We start from the raw sequence: 23316 nt of genomic DNA on the forward strand, positions 1-23316 counted from the left end.
CTATTCACAATAGTAAAGACGTGGAATCAACACAAATGCCCATAAATGACAGACTGGATAAAGAAAATGTGGTACATGTACACCATGGAATACTATACAGCTATAAAAAATAATGAGCTCATGTCTTTTGAGGGAACGTGGATGAAGCTGGAGGCTGTTATCCCTAGCAAACTAGTGCAGAAGCAGAAAACAAAATACCGCATGTTCTCACTTATAAGTGGGAGCTAAATGATGAGAACTCGTGAACACAAAGATGGGAAAAATAGACACTGGAGCCTACTTGAGGGTGAAGGGTGGGAGGAGGGAGAGAATCCGAAAAAATAACTAGTGGGTACTAGCCTTAGTACCTGGGTGATTAAATAATCTGTACAACAAACGCCTGTGACACGAGTTTACCTATAGAACAAACCAGCATATGTACCTCTGAACCTGAAATAAAAGTTCAAAAAAAGAATAATTATTAATGATATAGGTGATCTTGACATCACACATCTGTGAGAAGATAATCATCAAACCCTTAAAAAGATTGATAGATCATTTTGAGTTTCATTTTCACCAAGAGAAGATGTATGTATAGGAATTTTATAATTAATCTATTTATTTCATCAAAAAACTTAAATTTAACGAATTTGACAAGGTTAATTGTTGAAAATACAACTAGTGATAAAATATTAAAAATGAATTTTAAAAGTGGAGCATCAATTGTTACATTTTGAAGGAAAGTTTAAGAGATTCATATGAGCTTATTGAAATTGCTTTAAAACCGTTTCTATTCTCAACACAGGACTGCGAGACTGGTTTTGTACTGTTATCAAACAAAGTACTGAAACAGTTTCGGTATACATTATTGTCTGTGGATAGCAGTATTGCCAACGCAAACTAGATTAAATAAGTTAATAAGTGAGTTGATTTGTCTCGTTAATATTTGCTGTTAATATTTACTCAGAGAGTGTTTGCAGGCTTTTAATGTGGAGAATCATCATCTCCCTCATAAATTTTTGTTTAGTTTCAACTGCATAATGACAAAAAGTTGGTGTATATTTTCTATATTAATTGACTACTCACATTTGCAATAAATGACTTATATAGATATTTAAATATTTCTCTATGTAATGTTGGTTGTGATTATATTACCATTTAATATGCCTTGTTGGATATAAAAAACGAAAAATCTTGGGCTTTATTTTATAGATTTTTATTGTTTACTTTTTCTAGTAATTCATTTAACTTTTTAAAATGTTTTGGACTGTGATGGATTGGGATTTTTAAAAGTGGTTGTCTATCACGAATAGTTTGATTAATGGTGATCTAGCGGATTTTAGTAAGATAATTACAAATACTTCAGGTGTGGCCCCACAAAGAACAGCAATGGACTCAGAGTTCAATAGCTATAGAAACAGTTACATGGATATTTCAGGGGAAAGATGAAGAATAAAATACTTTCGTACTGTAGAGATAAAGTACAGAGAAACTTCTTTGTATTTCTTTGAGAACCTAAAGGAAAGAAAAAAAAAAAAACAGAAAATGAGTAGGATTTAAAGGAGCACTTTCAATTTTCTCTCACTTTTGCATAATGACTTTGCCAATAATAGTGGTGAAGAACTTTGGTTCTTTAGAAGAAAAGATACAGATTACAGCTGATTGCACTGCAATATTTTTTCCATCCCACTGAAATTACTCTGGGGACAACTTGTATAAAAATTGATTCTTCCCCGGAATGCCGAGATGTGTATTTGTTTAGTACTAATGAAAACAATAACACTAATGTACTTTTGAATTTAGTTGAAGAGATGAATAAAACCTTCAAATTATCTATGAGAAGGTTCATTAAGTTTTTCTTTTGAGGTTACACTTATATTTTTTCTTATATAAAAAAGTTACACAGAATCAGAACTCATTATCTATGTGAATAACTATTACAATATTTTGAAAGCCTATTAAATATAGACACTTTATATTCACTCAACTTTTACATACATTAGATAGTCGACATGTGTTATCTCTAATTTATGTGAGGACCCTTCTGAATAGACATATATCATCTTTTTGCAGATGGAGAAATTTAAGCAGAAAAAGTTAAATAACACGCCCAGGTAGACTATGATAATGCTGAAGTTAAACCCAGCTCACTTCGATTCCAAAGACCATGCCCTTTCTACTCTAATAGATCGTCACAATATTTTTCACTGCTGTTATTTCATAAATAACTTTTCATAAAAGCAAAATGTGCACATTAAAAAATCTATTTAAAGATATTAAATGAAGAAATATCTGTATTTTTCAATTGGCTACTTGGCATTTTGTGTGATTTTGTTTCATGGAAGCTGTTACGGGACTGGCTTTTCTTGATGACATTTGCTATGTGAAACTAGATCAATGTAAACTACTAATTGGATGATTTATATCTTCGTCTGCTATTGTGAAAAAAATGGCAGTTATATAAAGCTCTCCAAGGAGACATATTTTCCAAAAGCAATAACTGATATGAATGAAATGTAAGCTTTGGATAAAGGTTACAGAGATATTTGATTGTTCTGCATTAAGAAATCATTTTTCAAATTAGCATTAAAAGAAATCTATTTTTTCCATATATCTTCTACATATATGGGTGACTTCCTTTTCCTATAAGATATAGTAGTTGCTTGTGTGGAATATCTAATAAGTTTTTTCTTGTCTTCAAAACCATGTGATATTTTTCTACTGATTCTCCTTTTCCAACAATATTTCCTTGAAGTCAACAAATGAGAAAAGTGCTTCGATTCTCCCTTCTCACTCACTCAGTAAGTTACCAAGAGTCACCAATTTTGCCTGGCACATTGCATTTTCCTCATTCTATACACAGTTTATCTGATGGGGCTATAATCTTCTTCTTTTTGGGTTATTAGGGCAAAGATTTAGTTCTGTCTCTCCAATGTAAGTAGCCAGTAGCCATATATGCCTACCGAACAATTGCTATCTGTCTGATCCAAATTTCTATTACCTGGAAGCATGCACTATACCCTGGGTTTGAAGTATACGTGTAAGTAGATATACATTTAGCCACTTCATTATGTAAATCAAAACACAATGATGCTATTTTTCTTTAATTTTTTATTTTACCTTAGTGGAGAAAAGTATAACTGGCACTTCTTTGGACAGCAGTTGGTTGGGGATAATGATGTGCATTAATGCAGTGTTGAACTAAGTTTAGCAGATCTAGACAAGGATTGAACAGATAATCAGAATTCATTATTAGCATGTTGATTCAAGCAACTCAGCTAATTGGCCACAGACAAAAAAAAAATAGAGGCTGGGCGCGGTGGCTCATGCCTGTAATCTTAGCACTTTGGGAGGCTGAGGCGGAAGGATCATGAGGTCAGGAGTTTGAGATCACCCTGGGAAACATGGGGAAACCCTGTATCTCCTAAAGATACAAAAAAGTAGCCGGGCATGGTGGCAGGTGCCTGTAGTCCCAGCTACTCGGGAGGCTGAGGCAGGAGAATCGCTTGAACCTGGGAGGCGGAGGTTGCAGTGAGCCGAGATCAACCATTGCACTCCAGCCTGGGTGATGGGGCAAGACTCCATCTCAATAATAATAATAATAATAATAATAATAATAATAGTAATAAGAATTAGAAAGTGACTTTTTAGTAGCAGTAAGTAACTATCTGGTGATTTTCATTCATACGGGGATATTTGAACATTTTAAATGAGATTATAATATAAAGTTCATTTCTTCATTTTTCTTTGAAAAAGGTGGTATAGGGTTCTCTCAATAATTTACATGAAAACAATTCCTGGTTACTTTACTTAACATCTGCAATATTAAAGAAAGTCCCCAAAGCCACAAATACAACTAACTGGAAGAAATACTACACAAGAGTGTATAGAAATTCTAACAGGTCTCAGTAAACATATGATAAAAGCTGAAATCCTATACAGCATTCATCATCCATCATGAGTCATGGTAGTTTTTTGGGGGGTGAACATAAAAAGTAAAATCAGGATATGAAAATAAGCCCCAGAGAACACACTTTTTTTGTTCTGTTTTGTTTTGTTTTGTTTTTGAGATGGAGTATTGCTCTGTAGCCCAGGCTGGAGTGCAATGGCACAATCTTAGCATACTGCAACCTCTGCCTCCTGAGTTCAAGTGATTCTCCTGCCTCAGCCTCCTGAGTAGCTGTGATTACAGGCTCCTGCCACCTTGCCCAGTTAATTTTTGTATTTTTAGTAGAGACGGGGTTTCGCCATGTTGGCCAGGCTGGTCTTGAACTCCTGACCTCAGGTGATCCGCCCGCCTCGGCCTCCCAAAGTGCTGGGATTACAGGTGTGCACCATCGCACCCAGCTAAGAACACACGCTTCGTTGTCTTTGAGAATTCAAATAAAAAGTATGAAATAAATAATTTTTAAAACATCATCAACGTTGTCTCCCTCATGCATGATATGATGACAGAAAAAGTTGGTAAAAATTTAGAGTCTTTGGAAGTAAGAAGGTAAATGGTGTCTGATATCACTGAGAATTTTTATTTTTCTTATTGAAATATACATAGGGTAACTTTTATGGAAACTGATTTATCAGTGTATTATGTAGATGCATATTTTCTATTACAAACAAAAACTATAACTTTGATGTGTACTTAAACTTAGCTGAAAAAATTATAAAATTCAAGTGATCTATGTAGAACTTTCTGGTTTAGTTATGCTGGTTTTACAGACAGTGTCTATAATATACATATAAGAATATAGCTAAGAAGGTATTATGCCATCCTTTCACAGATGACAAAACTGAGGCACAGAAAAGTATCTGATTTGCCAAAGATCACATATGTTGAGCCTGATGGTACTGGAAATTATATCCAGCTCTCTGATTCCAAAGCCCCTTCCCTTTTTACTATGTTATGCTTGTCTTCTATATGAATGCTACTTATGTTTAAATATATTTTCATGCAAGTAAAATACGAATAATTGGAAAAAATCCATCTTTTTTTCTAATAAAAACCTTCTAAGTGAAAATTTTCTAGTTAAAGAGATTCTCTATTTTAACTCAATCATTTGACATTTTACTTTTCTGTTGCATTGCCATTGTATTTTATTTTAAGTTCCAGGGTACACTTGCAGGATGTGCAGGCTGATTACGTAGGTAAACGTGTGCCACGGTGGTTTGCTGCACCTATCAACCCATAATATAGGTATTAAGCCCAGCATGCATTAGCTGTTTTTCCTGATGCTCTCCTCCACCACACCCTCCCCTGACAGGCCTCAGTGTGTGTTGTTCCCCTCCCTGTGTCCAGGAATAGAAAACCAAACACCACATGTTCTCACAGCTGAACAAAATTGTTCAGCTCCCACTTGAAAGTGAGAAGGTGGGAGTTAGTTACACTGTTGTATGTCTATGTTGTATATTGCATGTATGTCTTCTTTTGGGAAGTGTCTGTTCATGTCCTTTGCCTACTTTTCAGTGGAGTTGTTTGTTTTTGTTTCTTGTAAATTTAAGTTCTTTGTAGATTCCGGATATTAGACCTTTGTCAGATGGATAGATTGCAAAAATTTTCTCCCATTCTGTAGGTTGCCTGTTCACTCTGATGATAGTTCCTTCTGCTGAGCAGAAGCTCTTTAGTTTAATTAGATCCCGTTTTTCAATTTTTGCTTTTGTTGCAATTGCTTTTGGTGATTTCATCATAAAATCTTTTGCCCATGCCTATTTCCAGAATGGTATTGCCTAGATATTCTTCTAGGATTTTAATAGTTTTGGGTTTTGCATTTAAATCTTTAATCCATCTTGAGTTAATTTTTGTATAAGGTGTAAGGAAAGGGTCCAGTTTCAATTTTCTGCATAAGGCTAGCCAGTTTTCCCAGCACCATTTATTAAATAGAGAATCCTTTCTCCATTGCTTGTTTTTGTCAGGTTTGTCAAAAATCAGATGGTTGTAGAGGTGTGGTTTTATTTCTGAGTTATCTATTCTGTTCCGTGGTCTATGTGCCTGTTTTTGTACCAGTACCATGCTGTTTTGGTTACTGTAGCCTTGTAGTATAGTTTGAAGTCAAGTAACATGATGCCTCCAGCTTTGTTCTTTTTGTCTGTAATTGTCCTGGCTATACAAGCTCTTTTTTGGTTCCATGTGAATTTTAAAATAGCCTTTTTTTTTTTTCCAATTCTGTGAAGAAAGTCAATGGTAGTTTAATAGGAATAGCATTGAATCTATAAATTGTTTTGAGCAGTAATGCCATTTTCATAATATTGATTCTTCTTATTCATGAGCCATGAGCATGAAATGTTTTTCCATCGGTTTCTTTCCTCTCTGATTTCGTCAAGCAGTAGTTTGTAGTTCTCCTTGAAGAGGTCCTTCATGTCCCTTGTTAGCTGTATTCCTAGGTATTTTCTTCTCTTTGTGACAATTGCGAATGGGACTTCATTCATGATTTGGCTCTTTGTTTGTCTGTGGTTGGTGTATACGAATGCTTGTGATTTCTGCACATTGATTTTGTATCCAGAGAATTTGCTGAAGTTTCTTATCAGCTTAAGAAACTTTTGGGCTGAGTTGATGGTGTTTTCTAGATATAGGATCATGTAAATGCAGATGAAGACAATTTGACGTCCTCTCTTCCTATTTGAATACCATTTATTTCTTTCTCTTTCCTGATTGCCCTGGCCAGAACTTCCAAGACTATGTTGAATAAGAGTGGTAAGAGAGGGCATCCTTGTCTTGTGCCAGTTTTTAAGGGAAATGCTTCCAGCTTTTGCCCATTCAGTATGATATTAGCATTGTCATTGTTAAGGTATCAAACTGACTTTTAGAAAATTTGGAACATAAAAAAAAAATTTTATCAATATGCTTTACTAATTTGGAGATTTATATTTCTGTCTGCCATACAAAGTGGAAGTCAATAAAACTTCCTAGGGGAACATATTTTCAGCAAGTTGCAACTTACATGAATAAAGTGTAATCTCTTGTTAGAGGATATAGAGACATGCAGTTGTTGTGAATTACATAACCATTTCCAAAAATTCTAATAAAGTGATTCTACTTCCTCTACATGTTTTTCTATGTGGGTGATTTATTTAGTTCTATAAATAAATGTATAAATGAATTTAAAATATACTTTTAATTTTTGTATTTAGTTGTCAAACATTTAGTATATTTTTATTTGCTTTAAGAGGCACATAATATTTCTCTATTTCTTATTTCATACATTTATTCTAATATTCTAATATTGACCTTTTAAAGTGTTCTATGTAAACATAACTCAACCCATAGTACTCCTGTAATTAACGTTCTCCAATGGTCTTGCCATCACCTAAATAATAAAATCAAAGTCTTTAATTTAGCTTTGCATGTCTTTCGTAATATGATTTGTGCTTAGTATTCTCACTTGATTTCTCACCATTCCCTCCTTTGCCTTTTATATAGCACCGAGCTCCCAACCGTGGTGTTTCTGGCCTTAGAACATTGGCTTAGGTTACTTTCATTCATTAAACACATTTCTTGGATACCTACTCTTGGTGTTAGTAATTTAAAAAATTAAAACATTGCTTCTGCTCTAAAAAAGCACATTATTTAGTGTTCTTTGTAATAATAATAATAATAAAAAACTACAGTACAACACAGAAGCTTCTTAGCGTTCAAGAAAATATATTACACTTCCTAAATATCCCTGGTCTGTTTCTCCTCCCTACTTCCTTCTTTTTCATCTTCAAGTCAAGAAATCAGGTCACTATCATATTTAATCATCTGCCATGCCATGAGGTCCATTAGGGGCTAATGGAAGCACAGGGTATGTGGAAGATGAGGCCGTTTTCCTGGCTTAGTAGACAGTATATCTACAGGAACATAAATGAACCATCTACAGATTGATTTAATGTGAGGATCAGCAAACTTTTGTCTATTCAGGACCAGATTTTAAATATTTTTGGCTTTTAGAGGCATATAGTCTTTGTCACACCTGTTCAGCTCTATCCTTGTAAGGCAAAACTAGCCATTGAAAATAGGTACATAAATAATGGCGATGGCTGTGTTCCAATAAAACTTTACCAGAAAAATGGATAACAGACTGACTTTGGCCTTGGGGCTACAGTTTATCCACTACTGATTTAATGGATAGAAAATAAAAGATATAGTTTAAAAAATTACTCATGTAAATAGAGAAATCAAATGCATTCTGTGTTAGGCCCAATCAGGAGAGCATACCTGGTTGCAGTAATTACTAAACAAGCACTTGCAGAAAAACTGTCCAAACCAGGCTTTCTCTACAAAGTAGAATAATAAGACTGAAGTCTTAGAGATAGTTATGCAAACAGCATCATTGACATTAAAAGGCAAGTCAAACATGGAAAATTACCAGAATTAAATTTAGAGTTCTCCATAGAAACGGTACCATAGGATACACACACACACACACACACACACACACACATACCCACACACAACCACATACATGCATGTATGTTTAAATATAGACATATATATTTGTTTATATTATATATTATATATAAATATAAACAAACATATATATATATATATATATATATATATATATATATATATATATGGAGCCTGACAAGTCTCAAGATGTGCAGATGGCAGACTAGAGACCCAGGAAAGCTGGTGGTGTAGTTCCAATCTGGAAAAAAAAAAAAATCAGCGTAACAGCTAAAAGTCTGGCAGGCAGGAGGAATTCCCTCTTACTCAGTGGAGGGTCAGCTTTTTGTTTTATTCAGGCTCACCTATATTATGGAGGAAAGTCTGCTTTATTCAGTCTGCCGAATTGAATGTTAAACTCATTCAAAAATACCCTCACAGAAATGCCCAGAATAATGTTATACCACTATTTGGGCATCCCATAGCTCAGTCAAGGTGACATATAAAATTTATCATCTCATAAAGCAAGTTGGTATTTCTAAGGACAGTTTGTATAACAGGAGCCAGGAAAGTCTAATTGCCTTTTACAAAGCACCATTTCACCATAACACATGCCTCTTTCCCAGCCAACCTAGTGAACAAAACCCAGCAAATTGACACTAAAAGTTAAAGTTACTGAATACCCCTTGAAAATTCATGAAAGCAATTGTAGTAATTAGTTCTTCTAGTTTCATGATATTTCCTTTTCCCCAATAGGGTATACACACACACACACACACACACACACACACACACACAATCTAATTGCAAAATCACCAATCTATATATTGACAATGCTTTAGTCTGTTTTGTGCTACTATAAAAGAATATCTGAGATGAGTATTTTAAAATGAACAGAAATTTACTGGCTCCCAGTTTTGGAGGCTGGGAAGTCCAAAGTTGAGGGTTAAACATCTGGGGAGGGTTTTCTTGTAGCATTGTTCCATGGTGGAAGGGCAAAGTGAGGATGAGAGAGAGCAAAAGATTGAGATCTCAGCCTCAAACTTTTTATAATCAGCATTAATCTATTCATGAGGATGGAGCTCTCATGACCTAAAAACCACCCAGTAGGTCCCACCTCCCACCACTGTCGCACTGGGGGTAAAGTTTCCAACACATGCTTTATAGGGGCACATTCGAACCATCACAGATGTATATCATATGTTTTCTATATTGTGAAGAGCACATTGCCTTGTTGTATCTGGCTTTGTATAAACCAAGTTGCAGAGATATTTTATATGTCATTTTAACCTTCTTACTTTAGTATTTTATTAGCAGAATTTGTTAATAGAAAACATCATAAAATAAGATAGGTATGAGCATAACTACTTTTTAATTTAGCGATAGGTTGCCCTGTTGCTGAGACTAGGCTGGAGTAAAGCGGTGCAATCATAGCTCACTGCAGCCTCAAACTCCTAGGCTCAAGTGATTCTCCAGCCTCAGCCTTCCAGGTAGCTAGGACTATATGCATGCACCACCACACCGGCTAATTTTTAAAATTTTTGTAGAGACAGCATCTTGCTATGTTGCCCAGGCTGGTCTCAAACTCCTGGCCTGAAAGAGTATTCCAGCCTAAACCTCCCAAAATGCTGGGATTACAGGCATTAGCCACCACATCTAGCCAGCATAACTATGTCCTTATTCTAAACTTATTGTGACATAGTATTATCGTGGTCCTTTTTTTGTTTTTTTCATTCTCCTTACCATAGGAAAAGAAGAAAAGTCATTTTATTTATACCATCTACTCAAATGACAAGTGTCAACATTCCATTGCTTAAGTAAAAATTCATTAGAATGAATATCTGGCAGTATCAAATACTGCTTTCTTTCACCTCGCTGCATCTCTGCTATCCAACCTAACCACCATCACCCAGTTTCACTAAAGAAGCAAACATATTACATATTAGCATAAATAAAATGTACGGAGCCATCACTTAAATGTGACATCCTTTTAGATTGACACATATCTATGAAACTGAATTTCTGATGCTAGAACTCTTGAAATCCATTTATTTAATTCTCATTGGCCCGAAAATTCCTTTACATCTTAGATTTGTTGTCTCATGTTTATAAAAGTGACTGACATCTACCTCCAACCATTATTTTTCTGACAAACAAGATACAGTTTGGGATTTGACAAAACAGCTCTCTTTTATAGGGCTTTTGACAAAAAGAAAAAAAAAACTTTATAGATTGAAGCATATCTAAAGTCATCAATTTCTGATCCAGCTATAAATATGTCAAATAGCATTCTTCTAAGTAAATAGTGAATATTATTTCTTTATTTTTTCTTACTCTTCTTTCAAAACCTCTGAAGCTGTCCTTAAAGGAATGTAAAATTTAAAGGAGAAAATATGGTTTGCAATTGAGATTTTCTGTTAACATTCAGTCTGCATTGGTTGTATTCAATGCTTTTATTTTTCTTCTGGAAATAGCAGTAAATTTATGTGTTGGTGACATTTCAGAAATCCCATCTTGGACTATGACTTACACTCTGTATTGCATTATAAATACTGACTTGCTTTCAAATCCCATGTGTGTCTCTCACATAGAAACCAACGTGACAGCGAAATTATTATACAACTTACTTTACAACATTTATTACCCTTGCTGGATATATATATATGTGTGTGTGTGTGTGTGTGTTACATTCACGATGGCCTCTGGGTTTTGAGGTATGTATATATTTTTTAATTACCTAAGTTCTATACATTTTATATATTTTTTAAAATTTTTTCTGTGCTTAATGTCTGCTATAGAAAAAAATGCACATGTAATTGGGAATTAAGATACCAAATTTCAAGTTAGGATCAGATTCTTTCTGAAGGGGAATCTTTTACATTGCTGCTCTGGATTTATGTATGCTATGAATTTTGGTAGGAAAAGGATTTTTTCTCTAAATTTATTATTAATAATGTCTTAATCTTTCTGTTTTATCCTGTTGGGTTTCAAACCTTTCTTACGTAGTTTTTGGTCATTTTGTTCTACCTTTTCTGTTCTTTTTGTCAATATTCCATTTATAGGTGTGCAAGTGAAAATTCATATCGTGTCAGTAATGACACCGATTTTGTCCTTTCCAATAAATAATGTTGTGCCTTGTTAAGGTATCCAAGTTGATTATTTTGTGTGAAATGAAGACACAAACATAAAATTTCAATTGTGCAAAGGTAGTAGTTAAACAGAGCTATTTCTGTCAACAGTGGGGAGACACTGGAGATGTAACAGGTGGGTCAAAGCTCTGCTTGGTTATTTGTTTTGAATCACTTTGCTGAGAACATAAATGTGGAACAGTCGTCTTGCCTTTATAGTGTATAATGCACTAGTAATGAAAATATCTAGTTTTTCGTCTCCAAACAAAAAAGGCTACTATAACAAATTAACCACAAACTCGGTGGCTTAAAATGACAGGCATATATTCTCTCACAATTCAGGAGACCAAAAGCCTGAAATCAAAGTGTTAACAGGGTTGATTCTTCCTGGGGGCTCTGAAGAATGATCTGTGTCATGGCTCTCTTCTAGCTTCTACTCACTGCTGGCAATCCTTGGTGTTGCTGGGATTGTAGCCATGTGACTTCTGCTTCTGGTTTCACATGGTCTTCTCGGTGTGTCTGTATTTTACTTGCTCTATAGGAAACACCTGTTTTTGGATTTAGGGCTCAACCTAAATCAAGGATGATCCCATATTGAGATCCTTACCTTAATCACATCTGCAAAGACTTGTTTTTTTTTCCCCCCCCAGAGAAAGTCATACTTGCAGCTTCCAGGTAGAAATGTCTTTTGGGCATAATTCAAACTATTAAAATCTACCCTCTGGCCTCCAAAAATTTACATTTGTTTTAAATGCAAACTATATTTACCACATCTCAATAATCTTGATAGCCCCAACCTATTATATCATGAACTCTAAGTCCAAAATCTCATCTAAATATCAAGTCAGAAAGTCCCAAATCTCATCTAAGTCATATATGAGTGAGACTCTGAGTATGATCCTTTTGGGAGTAGAATTCTTCTCCATCTGTGGCTGTATGGAACTGCAAAACAAGTCATATGCTTCCAAAATACAATAATGGCCCAGGTGTAGAATAGACATTTTTATTCCATGATAGAAGGAACATGGTGGTCACTGGTCACAAGCAAGTTCAAAATCCAGCAGGAAAAAATTTGATTGGATTTCAAAGCCTGAGATCGTCCTCTGTGGCTTGATGTTCTGTCCTCTGGGATGCAGGTGGTCCTGCAAACATCTGTGTCACCCTCAGAGTTATTCTTCCTTTTTCTTCTAGGGTAGTACATATGCAGCTGAGTAGCTCCATGATCCCATTTCCTGCTTACAGAATCGTAGAAGTTCAACAGTCTTTTGTCATTGTTTCCTGTTTGTGTCTCTTTCAGTCCAAGATGGCAATGTTTCTACTGATATACTATTCTTAAAAACCATGTTGGTCTCTTGTATATGTCTTGTGGTATAAGCCATCAGACAATAGTCCTCCACTATCTTTCATGGATAAGCTCATTTCTATTTCTGGCTTCTGCTGAGATATTTGACTAGATGCATGAGTCACACCCTTGGAGTCTTTAGCTAAAGATTGTTAAGCCATACACTTGAACTTCTTCCCAGAGCACAGTTTCTGAACAGTGAATTTCCTATAGATTTTGACACCAGTTCTCTAATATCAATTGAGTGTTCTACAATTCAATTCAGTTCTGACGCTAACTACCTGGAATTAGTGCAGACCCCACAAGTTAAGGGTTAACTCTTCCAATTCCAATGTTAACTACTCAGAAATAGCCTCATATCCTATAAGTTAAAGGGCAAGGTCCTTAACAGGACTGCTCTTACTTCAGATGCCAGCCACGAGAAAGCATCCCCAGGGTACCTGCATTTCCATCTGACTTGGCTACAAATCTGGGAGTTTCTTGGGCTTGTAGCTGCATATCCTCAATCTCTGTCTCTATCTTCACATGGCTTTATCCTCGGTGTCTTTACTATTCTATAAGGATGTCTGTTAATGTATTTAGGACCCACTCTAAATCCAGAAAGATGTTATCTTGAGATACTTTACATTAAATAAATTACATCCACAAATACCCTTTACCAAATAATATCATATTCTCAGGCTCCAGTGGCTATACACTTTGGAGGAACACAATTCAATTTACTACAACTCCCCACCTTCCTCTCTTCTCTGTCTTATTCTCTCTCATTCCTACTCTTGCTTCCTTTTTCACAGAATTTTTTGATATACTAAAATATCTTTCTTGAAGCCAGTGGTTATTTATGTCAAATTTTACTTATAACTAGGAAACCTGGCTAAATTTTTCAAGGTTTACCACCTCTCCTACAGTTCAAACATTGATATTTGAATTTTGACCCTTCAGTCACCTCAAGACATTAAAACCTTCACTGCTATGGTTGTTGCATTTATTAATATCTACTTTGCACTGATCACCACTTTATAATCACTTCATTCCACTGTACCTTAAATTAACCTTGTTCATAAATGTTTGAACCTATCTGTGTGTTCATATAGATAAAAATAGTTTCTATTATATAATGCTATTACATATCAGTGCCAATCAAATCCACTAATTGTTTATAGAATTCCTAATACATGCAAGGTCAAGTGCATACAGCTTGTCAAACTGTTATCCAGGGGTCTGCTGATTTAAAAAAAAAAAATCACCAAGGGAGCTTGTTGAACCAGCAATTTACAGGCACAACATCAGATCTCTCCAGTAATAAACAATGAAATATGGGGGCTTTCCTCTTTGTAATTCTCATTTGTTGTGTATGCATGCATCATCACACTTAAAAACAAATAACACAATTTAGTGTATCATGTTTTATTTAGAAGAGTGTTGGTAACAAGGACTGTAGCATATTCATCTTTATAGCAAAAATTTGCACCAATGCCATTCATCTTTGAGAACCACATGACATATGAATCCATAGAATCAGGACTGCTGCATGTATAGGGATACATTTCAAGGATTGTGAAATTGTAAGAATAGTGGTCAGGGTATTCTATAATCACATTGTTTGAGTTTGAAGCCCAGTCACATTCTTACTTTGTATTGAATTGGACAAATGTGACCTCGTAGGTAGAGAAATTACAAAGTATTTTCCTCTGAGGTTTGAGAAACACAAACACATAGGTAATCCATATAAAGCAGAAGTCTTTATTAAATTTTAAGTGAGTTGCTAAATACCATATACAATTATTAATGAAGAAGTATACAACATGGTTATACCATAGACTTATTATTTCTAAATTTTTCTATATCATGAATGTGAGGAAAGTGATCAGCAATATCTATAATAACAGAACAGCTATGGTTAACATTTGATACTGCATCGTAGAAACTCTACTGGGTTTTATACCCATTATTTCTTATCCTCACAGAACTTTGATGTAGTTGAGAATTATGATTGTTGAAGGTCACAGATAGTCAAGTAGAAGCAGTATGTGAAGTTCAACTACATTCCTCCAAAGTGCATGTCTTTTCCTTGTATATCCAAGATACTTTAGTGTTCATATAAGATGTTATAAGTCCCTTTGTGTTCAACCTGGCAACGTATTGGTTGACTTCCACATGAGTCACTTTCTATAGTATCAGGAGGAGTAAATTTACAAGAGTATTCCAGGAAGAAAGTTTGTGGTTCTAGCAGGCATCATGGAGAAAATACCATTGTAGAAATAAGAACAACAGGTTTCTGGGGTTCCAAAAAAATGTTTTCACCCCTGATTGGGGTGTCCACCTTTGCTTAAGGAAAATGAGACACCTGAAGTCTATTTGGAAAACTGCCGGGATTTTTTATGGCGAACACAGTATATGTTCTTTTAAGTAACCCCATTGGTTGAGTTTGATGGCTTCTTATGTTCACTTTATTGAAGAAGAAACTGAGGCTTTGGAGAGCTATGCTTTTTTATAAGACACTGCTGTGTTCTGAATGTTTGTGTCCTCCCTAGGGTTTATATGTTCAAATTCTAACCCAAGGCAATGGTCTTAGAAATTAGGGCCTTTGGGAGGTAATTAGGTCATAAGGGGGCAGCCCTTATGGACAGGATTAGTGTCCTTAAAAAGAGACCCCAGAGAGCTGCCTTACTCCCTCCACCATGGGAGAATACAGCAAGAAGCTACTGTCTATGAACCAAAAAGTGGGCCTGCACCAGACACCCCATCTGCTGGTACCTTGATCTTGAAATTTTACCCTCCAGAACTGTCAGAAATAATAGCTTATTGTTTATAAACCACACAGTTTATGCTGTTTTTGTTATGGCAGCTTGAGCTGACTAAGACAGCTACATAGCTAATGTGTGGTACAAGACACCTGGGACTTTGCTATTCTGATTTTTAAATTAGCAATCTTTCTTCTGTCACACGTAACATATCCTTCCTTTAGGCTATATTCAATTTTGTTGGGCTTTTGCCAGGATTCATTGCATACAGTCAACCCATATGTGCTTGTCTTCAAAGTTTGTGATAGAATTTATAATGTTATTGGAAGGAAGGTCAAACAGGGTTAATTTTTGTTGCTTAATCAAAAGAATAAATGCACTTTACTTATCACCCTGGACTATGTTCATTCATTTGTTTAGAAAATATTTATTGAGTATGCCCTTTACCTCAGACAGTCCTGTATGAAAGCAGATAAACAGGTATCTATCTGGCCTTCAGGAAGCTTAAAGCATACTGGAGAAGACATGTATCAATCAAATCATCACATAATCTAGTAAAAACTCCATAATGGTCAATCATGATAAAGGTTACATAAATAGACTTTTAGGGTGAATAGGAGGAATTGGACTTGTTGGTAGAGTGAGGAAAGGTTTCTTCCAGGAGGAAAAGCAAAGTGAGGCACCTCCAAGAAGAGGCCACAACATGAGAAACAGACCTTCTAGAAGCTTCAGGTCAATACTGGAGACTATGAGAAGGCTGGAGTGCTGCCTACAAGGGGCACCTGAGGTAAAAAGAGACAAGAAACAAGTGACGTCTAGACTTGTTCAGGCTTTCTATTCTATATCGTGCTCACTTATGTCAGAAAGCTTTGTACTTATCTGTAGAGAAAAGAGAAGGCACTGGAGGGTGTAAAGCAGGGAGTGAGAGGAATATGTTTGAGTAATGGGAAGATTGCTGTGCCTGTGCTGGAGAAACCAGATTAGAAGAAGCAAGTGTTGATCTTGAAAGTCAGGTCAGGAAGAAAATAATTAGAGCTTGAACAAGTGGGAGAAAACAAGTGAGAGTCATTCAGGTGGTAATTCTACAATCAACAGCGATAGATTATATATGGGGCCTAAAAAAAAGCCAGGGGTTAAGGGTGATGCCACAGATTCTGGCCTTAAGATTAGTGGTGACATTTGCTAGTATCATGAGAATAAGAGCAGATTTCAGACGAAGATTGACAATTTAGTTATGTTGAATGAGAGTTTTAATTTAAAAGATTTAAGACATCTAGTTACACATTAGACATTTAGGTCTAACTCAGAGTTTGAATTTATTTTCCTTTCATTTAGCCTTAGAAGTAATAGACAATATTCATGGCTCTTTTAACATTTGATGGAATTTTGTCTTACAGTATTATAGAAGAGAGAGCTATGCAAATTCCTTGTCAGAAATGATGTGTTATCACTCAGTCTTTATTTTTTCTTAATCCACAATGCCTTGGATGCTTATAATTGCAAATAACCAAAAACCCTACTGAAGTAACTCTAACTTGTTGAAAAAGAAATATTTCACTTATGGAAATGAGTAAGTGCAGATGTGGGGTGGGCTTCAGGTGCCATGTGGTCAGTGCTCCAGCTCTATTTTCCTGAGGTTTCCTCAACTCCTTTCTGTTTTGTCTTCAGACTCAGGCTGGTATTCCTTATGAAAGAAAAGGCCTATAGCGGTACCAAAGTTAACTGTCTGAACACCATGTCATCCAAAGCAAGAAAAGAACATCTCTATTACAAAATTTTTAAGAAGAGTTCCGAGCATAACTATCTTAGCCTTGGAACACATGTGCCACTCCAGGAGCTAAGAATGGAATAAAATCGCTCAAAGCCACACAGATTCTACTATACACAGGGGCTTATTTGAAAAAGGAAAATGGATATTAGAGAAGCAAACAACAGCTACTCCTAACATTTTTGGGCAGATAAACATCCACACACAAGTTTCTGTAACATATCCCTTTTCCAATATGTTTTTATCAACCTGGGATTTGCTCATTTTCTCTCCAAAAAAAGAGTTTTTCTAAAAAAAATGTATTATCCAGTTATAACATCTAGCTCTGATCTTTAGGCTCACTGGATGAACTGTCTTCTTCATCAGGCTCGTAGGCAGTTTCTCAGTGTTCAGTATTTATGGGTAAATAAAACTTTAGTCCAATATATAAATTTTCATAAAAATTACCTCTGGGTCCATTTTCATAAAAATTACCTCTGGGTCCCAGCACTTTGGGAGGCCAAGGCGGGCAGATCACGAGGTCAGGAGATCAAGGCCATACTGGCTAACACGGTGAAACCCCGTCTCTACTAAAAATACAAAAAATTAGCCCAGTGTGGTGGCTGGTGCCTGTAGTCCCAGCTACTCTGGAGGCTGAGGCAGGAGAATGGTGTGAACCCGGGAGGCGGAGCTTGCAGCGAGCCGAGATCAGGCCACTGCAGTCCAGCCTGGGTGACAGAGCCAGACTCCGTCTCAAAAAAAAAACAAACAAAAAAAACCTTTGGGAGAAGGAGCAGTTGGAAACAAGAAACAGTGGTAAGTTGTCTATAACACACACACACAGGATATCCTATGGGCAACAGTAACAAAGCAACAAAGCCTCTCTGTATTGTTGAAGTGAGTTCTTCGGTCCACTGGCTGGGCCCTTGTTCTGCTCTGCAGGAAGAACTTTCCCGTACATTTTAATCTTCTCCATGGTCACAGGTACTGCACTTTGGCGAGGCTTTTCCTTTGAGAAGTCTTAATAAGCAGTCCATTTCCATGTGATAATGATTATTCAGAGGCCTGGAGATCATCCCATAGCTTGAAAAATTGTAAGCCATTGGAAGTCAGTCTTGAGGTTACTGGCGATACACTGTCCTTAAGTATTCAGCAGCCTTCAGGTCTACTTTGGTTGCCCTACAAAGGCAGGAAGGACCCCCACTCAAAAGTTAGTTTGAATGTTGAGACTGATGTTGCCACACATAGAAGAAGGTGTGAAAAGGATGTGTATACACTGGGGCTTTTGTGGGAAGGGTGGCGCAGGCCTCCCAAGCCACTCCTGACAAAGCTTTAAAAGGGCCAGGAAAGAGGCTGGCTGAGGTGGTTTATTGTGGTTAGGGGTTCTCACAGGTGAGCCACAGCTTGCATGGTTTAAATCTCCGCTGGCTTCAAAAGAGGTGGCAGCCAGGCTTTCTCATCAGCTTCCCCAGAAGTGGGCCACAATGGGGAGAGGTAAGGATAAGGCTTAAAAGATGTCAGCTATCAAATATTTTCTTTAAAAAGCAGTCAGACTCTTTATCTACACGGTTTATAGTAACTTCTCATGTTTTTCATGTACTAGAGGTCGTAGACTCCTACCTGGCCCACATTTGCAGCTACTGATGAGCTTGAGGTTTTCTGCCCACTCTCAACAAGTGCTTCTATCTTTCCAATCTTCAACTGAAATGTGTTTTGGGGCACACTGAGCAAAGTGAGCCTAGGGAAACAAGGTAAAGGTAAATTGCCCTTTCAACCCAGGCTGCTTCCCAGCTTTTTCTCACACTGAAGTGATTATTTCCTACAACAAACAGAGATTCTTTGGGGATCCGGCTTTTCCTGTGTCACAGTCTTAATCCCATGATAATTTTAACTTTACTGTTTCCATTAGAAAAGATTTGAGGTAGAAAATGTAGTTCTTAAATCTTTAATGTTTCAAAATGTTGAGTGTCATCAACATGGAATGCAGGCCACAGGCATAAAGGCCTCTCATTGCAAAGCTGCGGATCTTCCTCTGCTTCTCTGCAGAACAGTTTCAAAGCCGCTTATCTCTGTGATGAATGAACTTATTGAAAGTACCAAAAATAGCAATCAAGTAACACTACCCTGACTTTTGAGCCATGTCCCCTAATGCTGTGTCCTTTATAAGCACAACATCCATGTCCAAACTTATTTTTTTATTTTTTCTTAATTGATACATGATATTTTACGTATCTGTGGGGTGCATGTGATAGTTTGTTACATGCATAGAATGTAATGATCAAGCCAGGGTATATAAGGTGTGCATCACCTCAAATATTTATTATTTCTATATGTTGGGAGCATTTCAAGTCATGTAGGTATTTTGAAATATACAATACTTTGTTCATTATAGTCATCCTACTCCGCTATGGAACATTAGAACATATTCCTTCTCACTGTATGTTTGTTCCCATTAACCAACCTCTTTTTATCTTCCCTACCGCTCACACATGGCTTCTTCAGTCTCTGATATCTATTGTTTTATTCCGTATCTTCAGGAGATCCACTTTTTTTAGCTCCCCTATGTGAGTGAGAATATGGGATAGTTGTCTTTTTGTGCCTGGCTGATTTCACTTAACATGATGACCTCCAGTGTCATTCATGTCCCTGCAAATGACAGGATTTCATTCTTTTTTATTGCTGAATAGTATTTTGTTGTGTATGTGTACCACATTTTCTTTATCAATTCATCCGTTGATGGATACTTAGGTTGATTCAATATCTTTGCTCTTATTAATAATGCTGCAATAAACATAAGGCTGCAGGTATCCCTTTGATACGCTGATTTCCTTTCCTTTGCATAAATACCCAAGTAGTGGGTTTAGTTCTATTTTTAGTTCTTTGAGAAATCTGCATACTGGTTCCCACAGTGGCTGTACTAATTCACAAGCCTACCAACAATGTATAAACGTTCATTTTTCTTTCATCATTAGCATCTGTTATGTTTTGTCTTTTTAATAATAACCATTCTAGTTGGGGTAAGATGATATCTCATTGTGGTGTTCATTTGCATTTCCCTGATCCTGAGTGATGTTGAACATTGGTTTATATACCTGTTGGCCATTTGTAAGTCTTTTTTTGAGAAATGTCTGTTTATGTCGTTTGCCCGCATTTTAATGCAATTCTTTTGGGTTTCCTTTTTTTGTTTTTGTTTTTTTTTTTTTTTTACTATTGAAATGAGTTCCTTGTGTATTCTGCATATTAGTCCCTTGTCTGATGAATAGTTTGCAAATATTTTCCCCCATTCATACTACAGGTTTTCTCTTAACTCTGTTGATTATTTTCTTTGCTGTGCAGAAGCCTTTAAGCTTAACATAGTCCCATTTGTCTATTTTTGTTTTTCTTTCCTGTGCTTTTTAAGTCTTAACCATAACATTTTGCCTAGACCAATGTCCTGAAATGATTCTCCTATGTTTTCTCCCAGCACCTTTATAGTTTTGGGTCATATGTTATGTCTTTAATCCATCTTGAATTGATTTTTGTTTATGAAAAGAGATGGGGGTTGAGTTTCATTCTTTTGCATAAGGAAATCCAGTTTTCCCAGCATTATTTATTGAAGGGGGTATCCTTTCTCCAATGTATATTCTAGGTGCCTTGTCAAAAATCAATTGGCTATAAATATGTGGAATCTGAGTTCTTTGGTTTTTTGTCTTGTTTTGTTTTTTGAGACAGAGTCTTGCTTTGTCACCCAAGTGCAGTGGTGCGATCTCAGCTCACTGCAACCTCCGCCTTCCGGGTTCAAGCTATTCTTCTGCCTCAGCCTCCCACGTAGCTGGGATTACAGGCACCTGCCACCATGCCCAGCTAATGTTTTTGTTGTTGTTGTTGTTGTTGTTGTTTGTATTTTCAGTAGAGACAGGGTTTCATCTTGTTGGCCAGGATGGTCTCGATCTCCTGACCTCATGATCTGCCCGCCTTGGCCTCCCAAAGTGCTGGGATTACAGGCGTGAGCCACTGCACCCAGCCTATCTGAGTTCTTTATTCTGTTCCTTTAGCCTATATATCTGTTTTCATAACAATGCCATGCTATTTTCTTTACTATAGCCTTGTAATATACTTTGAAGTCAGGTAGTATAATTGTTCTAACTTTGTTTTGCTCAGTATTGCTTTGGGTATTTGGGCTCAATTTTGGTTCCATATTAGCTTTCAGAATTTTTTTTCTATTTCTGTGAAAAAGGATGTAAATAGCTTGACAGGAATTCCATTGAATCTATAGATTGGGTAGTATAGTCACTTTCAATAATATTAACTATGCTGATCCACGAACATGAGATGTTTTTCTATTTGTGTGTATTCTCTTGAATTTCTTTCATCAGTTTTTTTAATTTTTTTTTTTCTTGTAAAAGTATGTCACCCCCTTGGTTAAATTTATTTCTGAGTATTTTATTTGTAGCTATTATAAGTGGAATTGCCTTTTTGATTTCTTTCTCAGCTCGTTCATTATTCACATATAGAAACACTAATGACATTTTTAGTGTTGTTAATTTTGTATCCTGCAGCTTTACTGAATTTATCAGATCTAAATTTTGTGGTGGGGTCTTTAGGTTTTTCTAGATATAAGATCATGTCTTCTGCAAAGAGAGACAATTTGACTTCCTTTTTCCAATTTGACTGATTTTTTTTTTCTCTTGCCTGACCACTCTGGCTATAATCTCCAATACTATGTTGAGTAACAGTGGAAAAAATGGGCATCATTGTCTGGTTTCTAGTTCTTAGAAAAAAGGCTTTTAGCTTTTCCACATTCATTATTTGGTTGTCATATATGGCCTTCATTACGTTGAGGTGTGTTCCTTTTATACTCACTTTATTCAATGTTTTTTTTTCTTTATCAACAGGGGATATTTTATTTTATCAAATGCTTATTCTTCATGTATAAAAATGATCAGATATTTTTTGTCCTTCATTCTGTTGATGTAACATATTACATTTATTGATTTGCGTATAGTGAATAATCCTTGTATCCCTGGAATAAATCCCACCTGATCATGGTGTACTTTTTTTATGTGCTGTTGGGTTCAGTTTTCCAGTATTCTGTTGAAGATATTTTGTGTCCATGTTCATCAGAGATATTGATCTAATGTTTTCTTTCTTCTTATTTTTTAATATGTCTTTGGTGTCAATATCAAGATAATGTGGACTTACAGAATGGGCTAGAGAGAATTCCCTCCTCTTCAATTTTTTGGAAGAGTTTGAGGCAAATTGATGTTGGTTAATATTTTTGGTAGAATTCAGCAGTGAGGCCACACCATTTCTTCCCAATTCAATCTTGGTCAGTTGCGTATGTCCAAAAATGTATACAATTTTTCTAGATTTTCCAGTTTGTTGGTTTATAGTAATTCATGATAGTGTTTGATGATCTTCTGTATTTATGTGATATCATTTGCATGTTGTTTACTTTCTATATGTGTAGTTTTAAAAACTCCTCTTGGTATTGATTTCTTGTTTTATTTCATGTCATCTCAGAAGGTATTTCAAATAATTTTAATATTTAAAAAGTCATTGCGGCTTGGTTTTTGGCCTAACATATGGTATATCCCAGAGAATGTTCCATGTGCTGATCAGAAGAATGCAGGGTTTGTGCAAAATGTTTTGCAGATAAATGTCTGTTAGGTCCATTTGGTTTAAAGTCCAGTTTAAATCCAGTGTTTCTTGGTTGAATTTATGTCTAGATGATCTGTTTAATGTCAAGAATGAGGAGTTTAACTCCCCCACTATTATTGTATTGGAGTCTATCTCGCCTTTTAGATCTAGCAATATTTGGTTTATATATCTAGGTGTTCCAGCATTGAGTGTATATATGTTTAGATTTGTTATATCCTCTTGATGGATTGACACCTTTATCATTATGTAATGACCTTATTTCTTTCTTTTTACTGTTTTTGACTTAAAGTGCATTTGTCTGATGTAAGTATAGCTACTCCTGCTTGATTTAGATTTCTATGGAATAGCTTTTTCTTTTCCTTTACTTTCACTCTATA

This window comes from Pan troglodytes, chromosome 13 (genome assembly GCF_028858775.2).
Source record: "Pan troglodytes isolate AG18354 chromosome 13, NHGRI_mPanTro3-v2.0_pri, whole genome shotgun sequence".
In the NCBI taxonomy this organism is placed as follows: Eukaryota; Metazoa; Chordata; class Mammalia; order Primates; family Hominidae; genus Pan; species Pan troglodytes.